General features: G+C 37.9%; 1 pseudogene; it reads right to left on the reverse strand.

Moving 5' to 3' along the window:
- Positions 1–928: 928 nt before the first annotated feature.
- Positions 929–1,078, reverse strand: LOC115029803 (annotated as a pseudogene).
- Between the last annotated feature and the right edge of the window lie 9,357 nt (positions 1,079–10,435).

Consider the following 10,435-nt stretch of genomic DNA (forward strand, 5'->3'; position numbering starts at 1 on the left):
GAATCTTTCATAAATTCTTTAAACACTGCTACTATTATAGACATACCAGAAAATTTATCATGAAATATAACTGGAGAAACTGAAGGAATGGTTAACCAATAACTAGCCCAACTTGAAACCTATCCCACAGGCAAGCACCAATATTTGTCATTACTAATGATATTATCTTATACTTGCAGACAGGAGCCTAGCACTACTGTTTGCTGAGAGGCTCTACACAGCAGCTGACAGAAAACTGATGCAGTTACCCATAGCCAAACATTGGACAGAGCTCAGAGACTCTTATGGGAGTGTTGGAGGAAGGATTGAAGGTACTGAAGGGGATGAGAACCCCAGAGGATGACCTACACAGTCAACTAACCTGGACCTTTGGGAGCTCTCAAAGATTGAGCCTCCCCCCCCAAAGAATATACTCGAGCTAGAATGAGACACACAACACATACATAGCAGACATGCAGCTCAAGTTCTATGTGGGCCCCCAAACAACTGGAACAGAGGCTGTCCCTAAAGCTGTAGCCTGACTGTGGTATCCATTCCCCAACAAAGTTGCCTAGTCTGGCCTCTGTGGGAGAGTATATGCCTAATCCGGCAGAGACTTAATGCAAAAGATTTGGGGAATTCTCAGGAGGACCCACATTCTCAGTGGAGAAGCAAGGAAGGTCTCTGTGAGTGGGGATAAGGAGGGGGACAGTGGTTGTCAGTAAATAGATGAAGAAATCTAAATTAAAAAAAAATTTTTCACCGTAATTTCAAGCATGAGTCCATACAAATCAAGAAACCATGAAATTTAAAAGGTATAACATATGAACAAACAATGTGAACATGCTCATGTACAGTTTAGAAATCCCCAAGAGTGTGCTTGATGATCATTTTGAAATACTGAGAAAAATTGGGTAAGTATTTATTTCAACTCCAAACCACTATTTTAGAAAACTGATAATACAAATTGTGAATCTCAGGAATTTAGACATGGTTCAAAACATTAACAATTACTACGCAAATTTTAATTCCTTATCAACATTTAATCTGAGATGTATGTGCTCTACACTTGATCTTAGCCAAAAGGCCAAGAAGCGATTGTATGTGCTCTAAAACTATATTCATAAATGTGTCTTCACCTGCTGAGTTCTTATGTTACACCCGAGAATGTAGCAAAAATAATTTGATGTCCAGTTTCCACTGTCACTTGAACCCCATACCACTCATGCCTCAATGACTTGGCTACTGGCTCTTCTCTCTTCGTCTTCCAGGGTTTGTTTTAATGCTCCATGGTGAGCAGATCTGGAAGAACAGAATGAGAATGGCTGATAGGGAGGACATTCTACAGCAAACACGTGTATTCTAACACAGTGCTGTGCTCAGTAGATAAGGAGAAAACAAAGATTTCTAGAAATAATATGCTAACACTCAAATAGTTTATACTCATACTTAGCTAGCATTTTAGCTTGGGTAATTTAAGGCCCACTTCTAAACAAACTCACCCAATACTGAAGGGCATAAAGAAATGGTAGGATCATGGTGAAAATTCTGTACCCTACTCACTGTCTGAATTAATCATGAAACAAAATGAAAGGAGCCTAACTCTTCCCAAAAGGACATACGTGAAGAAGAGAGAACTCTTCATTAAAATGTTTTCTGTCCTTTGAGAATTTCACTGTATTCTATGACATCTGAGCCTTCTTCATACATAGCTTACATAAACTCCCAGTAGCTTGAAAGTCAATTCTGACAGTGAATATCAAGTTGGGTCTGGTGACTCAGGCTTTTAATCCCTGCACTCTGGATGCAGAGGCAGGCTAACTCTGCACATTCAAGGCCAGCATTGTCTACATAGTGAGTTCTAGCACAGACAGGGCTGTGTAAAGAAACCCTGCATCAAAAAATAAAACATAAGGAAAACATGTAAATGACCAATATAATGTACATACATCACAGATGGAAAACTAGTGATAAGATGTTATAGAGTAAATGTTAGCGACTGTTCCCGTAACAGTGTAGTTTGCAAAAATACATAGGGATCCACTCACAATTTCAGTTGATATTTATGTGAATAATAACTAAAAGCTTTTTAGGATGAGAATTCACAGGCTCTAAGTGCCACCCTCTTATGTAAATTAGTGGTAGAACACGGAATTTGTAAAAGTTGGGATAAATTGAGTAACAAAATCTTTATTGTATCCAAAATAGAAAAGAAAACATTGTGTGAAACATCAATACCTCAATTTAATGCTGCAAGATCATCTTTAAGAGAATATTCTGTTAATCATAAGAAGAATGAGAAAGGATAGGCACCAGTACACAAGATCTCAAACTTACCAACAACAGTAAGATAGCCACTGCAAAAATATGAGAGCTCCATCACTATGAGCAGCAGAGCTACTCATAAGATCCATGCTCCGTTTCTGCCTATCTACCAGCCCTGTAGCTCCTGGACCTAACAAGTACCAAGGTCTGCAGTTATCACCAATGCACTGATGACATGTGACTTTCCTAGGACAGGCCACATGATTCCTAAAGGTGTTTGGAGATTTCAAGTCCAGAAAGTCTCAGGCCTGTTTGCTCAGTCCTTGATCACACACCATGAGGACATGAGGACACTGGTGTTCCCTCAAATGAGGTTCTTTCTCAGTCCCTCAAGACTTTGAGTCCTTAGTGCATCCCCAAACCCAACACACAATGCCTGTGCTTAAGGATGTATTTGAGATCTAATTCTTTCCAGGCTAGACAATTACTCTAAACCTAACCAACTCCCCCCACCACCCCCTAACCTATCTCTCCCACTCTGTCTAAAGCAGGCGTCCACATAGCTGTTACGCTGTCCTGACTCCTATATATAGACATAGCCAACATATAGACATAGCCAACCCCACATGGTTGTTGATTTGATTAAAACAATGCTTGATCTAGTAGCATTCTCTACCCACAAGTTCCTAGCCTCAAATACTGTATTCTCAACTCCTAATCATAGCATTCCCTCATTCAAGTATCATCCTCCTGATCTAAAACTTCATAGAAAAATACAAATGGCAGGCTGTAACCACAGAAATGTAAGAAGATTGGATAGAATATCCCTACCCCTAATCACTAGGGCAATACAGTGCTGTATCTAACATGTAATTTGAATGAAATTCAAGAGAGTGGACCCATTATACAATTCAGGGACTATTCAATGGGTCAGAGGATATAAAGAGGAAACAAACACCTGAACTCAAACAGGACAGGGACAAAGGTGATTGAAGGACAAGAGAATTCTCACAAAAGGCTGAGGAAATAATGAGGATAATGCACAATGTGAATATCACAATCTACTGAGATAGAAATATAAAGAATTCTCAGTCTGAAATGAAACAGGAAGTGAAGAACTCTGTGAGCCTGATGGTAACTCTATAGAGAACCTATCCATCATATTGTAGGATGTCAGGAGCCATAATGGGATTAGCTAATAACTAGCAGGTGATCATCCTGAAATGTCCTGCTTCAGATTATTATATAATCTGTGACATGTGTGCCCTAATTAAGCAAGGCTGTAAGTGATTCATTTTAGGAGTGATTCCTGTTATTAATATGCTTTTCCTGCTATTATTAAACATATATAACAACCACTAAGTAGGAGCTCACCCCTTTGGAGCAAATCTCTGTAGATCCACAAAGATGTACTATCTTGTAGTGATGCCATATAGACAAATAGATGACTTAAGTCTTAATGATGATCCTATAAGAATTTCTAAAATTATATTTGTGATCATTAAACTCTTTTACAACAGGGCTGCTGTTAGGCCATTTTCTGATAGTCAAAGCTACAATGAGAACTCTGCCAGTCTCCCAAGTGTCACCAGTTAATTGCTCTTAGATGGTAACCAGAGTTTCTCCTATTCAGAGGACATTCCAAGAGGTTGTAAAACAATTAACTAAGGTCATAAGGGAACTAACAATTTATTATAGGTGCTAGGACAGAAGATAAAATATTGACGGTTTGTCTATACAAAACTTCACTAATAACTTAGTTATGGCTTTAAACCTTCAGTGAAACTGTGGAGCTGAGACAGGTGGTGGATGTTTAGCCAGATAATTACTTCTAATGGATATGAATGTAAACATTCTCTGTTGTGAACTTCATTTCAATTTATGATTTGATTTTTGTGCGAACTTGTGAACTTTGTAATATATGATCATATATTCTGAAAGATGTATAAGTACTGAGGACAAAAAGAGATGAGGAAAATTGAGAGAGATTTTTTTTTTTTGCCTTTCCCCACTTAGACTAGAATTTTTTTCCTTTTCCTTACCTAGAAGAATTTTTCCCATCCCCCACTTTTCCCCTTAGATAGCTTTCATAGGAACCTTTTTACAGCTTAGTAATAAATTCTACAATCACTTCTCTAAGTGGCTTCTCTTCCTGCAACTTCTGACTAGCAGGCTGAAAGTTAGAGCCCAGCAGTTCCTGCTGAGATAGAAGAAAGACTGCATTGCTTATTCCCCCTCTGTTAGACTACAGGTATTAATTGCCTAAGCCAGCAGTCTTTTACTCTAAGAAAGAGCAAGAAAAGTTTTTAGGACTTTTTAGAAGTTATCATCAGCATTTCAGTACAATCAGAAAGCTAGAAAGCCCTGAGACCCTCAGACTTTAAAGCCTTCACCAGAGTCCTACTCTGTGACTCCACCACTACCTTGCCCCGGGCTGGGGAGGCTCCTAGAAGTAGGACATGGAAGACAAATATCAGTGTTTCAATGCAAATCAAAGGGGCTTGATCTCATAATTAAAAAAAAAATTAGCAGGTCAAACAATGAAAAAATTCTTGCTGCATTCTAGCAAATATATTAAAAGATAAAAGTGAAATTCATGCCAGGCACAGTGGGGTGTGTCTTTCATCCCAGCATTCAGGTGTAAGGGGAGGTTCTGATGTTAAAATTCTGTTTCCTAATTGGTTCTTGACTTGTCAGTAAAGAAAGCCTTGAACCAGTTGCTGGGAGGAAGGTACAGGCAGGACTTCCAGGTTCCAGAGGAGGAGGTGGGGGAAAGAGGCATTTTGGCCATGCTTTGGAAGGAGAAGTGAAAAGCAATCATGTAAGGTATCAGGGGATCTGGGACTATGACCTATGCTACAGGTGGGTGGCCAAGAATGTTTGGCAGGGGTTAAGTTAGGCTAGCCACTAAGTTTAAGCAGGCAGAGAGATGGAGATAATAAATTGGTAAGGGCACTCTTCTCAAGACAGGAGATATCTGCACCCAGCAATTATGTCATGGAAGGCAAGCTGTAAGGTGACAAGCTGCATGTGTCTTTTATCAGCAAATTCAAGGGTCACAAGAGGGTTCTGGGGGAGTAATCATATCCCAGAGCTGAAGGTGAGTAGAAAGGGAAGTAGGGAGGGCTTGGTAGTGTGGCCCTTCCTGGGAAAAGATGGTAGTATTTTAAAACAACTGGCAACACTGGAGGCTCAGGCAGGCAGATCTCTGAGATAGAAGCCATCCTGGTCTCCATATCAGGTTACAGGAATGTCCAGGCTACAGACTGAGACTCTGATTCAGAAACAAAGAGAAAACCCAAACAAGAAGCAAAAGGAATATTCTCTACAATAATATCAAAATCTTCTAAAATCTGCCTTTTGGCACAATTATAACATGAATATTAGAAGACTGCTTATATTGCTTTAAAGGAGAATGTCCCCATTGGCTTATGGATTTGTTGTTAATTGCCCACCTGGTCAGAATGTTTTGGAAGGTTTAGTTGTTGGATCACTATTGAATAAAGTATGAACTGGTGGTAGGCTCTTAAAAAAGAAATAGCTCCAAGCCACCTTAGTTCTCTCTTTCCCTCCTTAATACAGTGGGTGAGGATATGATCTCTAAGCTTTCTGTTTAACAACATGCTGCTTGCTTTTAGGACCCTGGGCAATGGTGGACTCTTATTGTCTGGGAGCATTAGCCAAAGTAACCTCTTTCTTTCAGAAGTTGCCTTGGTCATTGTTGCTTTATGAAAGCAGTAGACAAAACCGATTACAATAAACCATTTCCTGATGCATGTCATGTTCTGAAATATAATCAAGAAGAGGTAGTATGATAGGTCATGAAAACTAAGGGCCCAATTAGTGGGGTTTTTTTTTTTTTTGCTTTTGTTTCTTTGGTTTGTTTTGTATTTAAACAAAATCTCAATCATTTGATTTAACCAATGAAGACTCCGTCATCAGAAGCTGGGGTGAAAGACTGCCATCTAGGAGAGTCCTAGAAAGCACACAGCTGACTTTCCTCGTCACTAACGATCACAAAAGGAAAAAGGAAGTCTCCTTCTCCCTGCCATCTCAAAAACCCCTCAAACTGAATATCCCTTCCTTCTACATCTTGTTAGTTGGTTTATCGATCCTCCTGATTTCATCTTACTCTTTCTTTTCTTTTTTTTGTTTTTGTTTTTTTTTTTGTTTGTTTGTTTTCTGTTTTCACTCCCTGACAACTGATTGCTTAAGAGAACTGGACAGCACATGCAGATTATATACCATTGGCTACAATTCCTGAGACACAGAAAAATAAAAATGACACACAATGGCATGGCTATGTTGAAAAGCAGAATTTCCATTATTTCTGGGACTCTCTAGACACCAGAGTTTACATATACACAAAACACATAAATACAAAGGAGTTATATAAGAAGAGAATCCTTAGCTAAAAAGAATACACTTCTATAATTCTCCAGTGTAACATCCATTTACAATGACCTCTAAGCATGGTCTAAATATTCTAATTACTCCTGTGAGAATTCCTCAGCCACATCTCTGAATATTAACAGGCCCTAAAAAAGACAACCACCCATTTATTGTGTGCTTCTGGACAAACTTCCTTCCTAGGTAAAATATTAAACAAATTAGAGAAACTTGTGTGTGTGTGTGTGTGAGTGTGTGTGTGTTATGACAAATATTCAAATCCCAAAGTTTTCTAGAAGTGCTACAGAGATGGCTCAGAAGTGAATCCCCTACTGTTCCTTTAGAGAAAATATATATAATGACTTACTATATTACTTATATTCAGATGGTCTCTGCCTCCATGAATTTTCAGGTTTTTCTAAGACCTGAGCAGGAGATAAAGCATTTGTCACCATCCATAGAATTTTAACTTTTCTCTCTAGTTCACATTCTGTAATGTCTTTTAAAATGCAGTTCAGTTCCTAGCACTCTTCTAACAGTACAAAATTATTTTTTGTTGATTTTTCAAGAAAGGGTTTCACTGTGAACAGCTAGCTGTCCTAAAACTCTCTTTGTAGACCAAGCTGACTGAAAACTCACATAGATCTGCCTGCCACTGCCCTCCCAGTACTAGGATTAAAGGCACATACCAACAAAGCCTAGGTACAGAGCACATTCTGACTCTTGTTGCACTGGATCCAGGCCTCTCACCTGAACTCTATATGCTGGATACATACACAGAGGACATGCACACATTCAGGCAAATATACTCATACACATAAAAGTGAAATATAATTTTAATACAAGCTATTTTTAAAATACTTATAATATGGTGCATCTTCTTTTCTTTGTGAAAACACAATGACATAATGATCTCAAAATCAGATAACATTTAGGGAATATAAGATACACATTTGAAGGTCAACTGGGTTTTTTTAAAGTTTCTGGCTATTACAAATAAAGCTGCTATGAAGATAGTCTTTGTGGGATGTTGGAGCATCTTTTGGGTATATGCACAGGAGTGGTATAGCTGGGTCTTGAGGTGGAACTAGTCCCTATTTTCTGAGAAACCACCAACTTGATTTCCAAAGCAGTTGTACAAGTGTGCACTCCCACCAGCAAAGAAAATGTTCCTCTTGCTCCCCATCCTCACCAGCATGTGCTATTTCTTGAGATTTTTATCTTAGCCATTTTGATAGAAACTTAGAGATGTTTTGGTTTGCATTTCCCTGATGAATAAGGATTTTGAACATTTATCTGAGTGCTTCTCAGCCACTTAAAATTCCTCTGTAGAGTTTTCTGTTTATCTCTGTGACCCATTTTTAAATTGGGGTTCTTGAGTTGTTGCTGTCTAACATCTTGAGTTCTTTGTAAAGTTTGGATATTAGCACTCTGTCTGATGCAGGGTTGGTGAAGATCCTTCCCCAATCTGTAGGCTGCCAATTTGTCCTATTGACAGTGTCCTTTACCTTACAGAAGCTTTGCAGTTCCATAAGGTCCCATTTATCAACGGTGGGTCTTAGAGCCTGAGTCATTGGTGTTCTGTTTAGAAACTTGTCCCCTGTACCAATGTTTTCAAGTGTATTTAACACTTTTTCTTTTATGAGATTTAGTGTATCCAGTTTTATGTTGAGGACTTTGATCCATTTAGACTTGAGTTTCATGCAGGGTGATAACTATGGGTCTATTTTCATTCTTCTATATGAAGGTTTTCAGTTAGTCCAGCACCAGTTGTTAAAGATGCTTTTATATTTCCATTGTATGATTTTGGCTTCTTCATAAAAAAAAAAAATCAAGTGTCCATAGGTGTGTGGGTTAATTTCTGGGCCTTCAATTCAATTCCATTGATCTTCGTGTCTGTTTATGCATCAATACCATGCAGTTTGATCAGTATTACTCTGTGGTATACCTCGAGGTCAGGGATGGTGGTTTTTCCCAAAGATTTTTTATTGTTCAGGAGAGTTTTGGCTATCCTGGGGGTTTTGTTGTTCTATATGAAGTAGACCATTGCGTTTTCAATGTCTATAAAAACTATGTTGGAATTTTGATGGGTATTGCATTGAATTTGTACATTTCTTTTAGTGAGATGGCCATTTTCAATATGATAATCCCATGCACATGGGAGATATTTCCGTCTTCAGGTATCTTCTTCAGTGGCTTTCTTCAGGGACTTGCGGTTGTCTTACAGATATTTCCCTTGCTTGGATAGAGTTAACCAAGATGTTTTATATTATCCATGACTATTGTAAAGGATTTTGCTTCCCTAATTCATTTCTTGGTGGGTTTGTCATTTGTATAAAGCAATGCTACTGATTTCAGTTAATTTTGTTACCAGCCACTTTGTTCAAGGTGTTTATCAGCTGGAGGAATTCTCTGGTAGAATTTTTGGGATTGCTTATGTATACTATCATATCATCCACAAATAGCATTACTTTGACTTCTTCCTTTCCAATTTTTATCCCCTTGATCTCCTTTAGTTTTCTTATTGCTCTGGCTAGAACTTCAAGTACTCTATTGAAGAGATAGGGAGACAGTGGGCAAACTTGTCTTTGATTTTACTGGAAATGCTTTAAGTTTCTCTTCATTCAACTGCATGTTAGCTATTGGCTTGCTGTATACAACTTTGGTTATGTTGAGCTATATGGCTTGTATTCCTAACTTCTCTAATACTGTTAACATGAAGAGGTATTAGATTTTATCAAAAGTTTTTTTTTGGATCTACTAAGATAATCATGTGATTTTTTTTCTTTCAGTATGTTTTTTTGTGGATTATTTTGATGGGTTTTCATATACTGAACCTTCCTTGCATCCCTGGGGGAAGCCTACTTGATCTTTATGGATGATATGTTTGCTGTGTTCCTGGATTAGTTTTGTGAGTATTTCATTGAGTATTTTTGCATTAATGTTCATAAGAAAAATCAGTCTGCAATTTTCTTTCTTGAGTCATTTTGTGAATTAGATATTAGGGTGACTGTGCATTAATAGAATAAGTTTGGCAGTGTTCTGTCTGTTTCTGCTTTGTGGACTAGTTTGAGATGTACTGGTATTAGTTCTTCCTTGAAAGTGGTATTCTGAACTAAAACCATCTTGCCCTAGGCTGTTGTTGTTGTTAGACTTTTAGTGACTGCTTCTATTTCTTTAAGGGTTATGGGGATGTTTAAATACTTTATCTAATCTTGATTTAACTTTGGTAAGTGGTATCTGTTTAAAAAATCATTCACTTCATTGGGATTTCCCAATTTTATGGAGTACAGACTTTTAGAGTAAGACCTAATGATTCTTTGAATTTTTTCAGTGTCAGATATTATGTCTCCATTTCATTACTGGGTTTCACTATTTGGATACTTTCTCTGTCTCTTTGTTAGTTTGGATAAGGGTTTGTCTATCTTGTTGATTTTCTCAAAGTAATAGATCTTGGTTTCCTTCATTCTTTGCATTGTTTTCTTTGTTTCTAACTGATTGATTTCTGTCCTGAGTTTGCTTATTTCCTGCCTTCTACTCCTCCTTTGAGTGCTTGCTTATTGCTATTCTAGAGCTTTCAGGTGTATTTTTTAAATTGTGATATGAGAACTTTCTAATTTCTTTTTTGAGACACTTAGTGCTATGAACTTTCCTTTTAGCACTGCTTCTTTGTGTCCCATAGATTTGGGCATGTTGAGCCTACATTTTTTTTTTGATTTTTAATATTTTTATTACATATTTTCCTCAATTACATTTCCAATGCTATCCCAAAAGTCCCCCATAGCGCCCCCCACTTCCCTAC

This window comes from Mus caroli, chromosome 17 (genome assembly GCF_900094665.2).
Source record: "Mus caroli chromosome 17, CAROLI_EIJ_v1.1, whole genome shotgun sequence".
Lineage (NCBI taxonomy): Eukaryota > Metazoa > Chordata > Mammalia > Rodentia > Muridae > Mus > Mus caroli.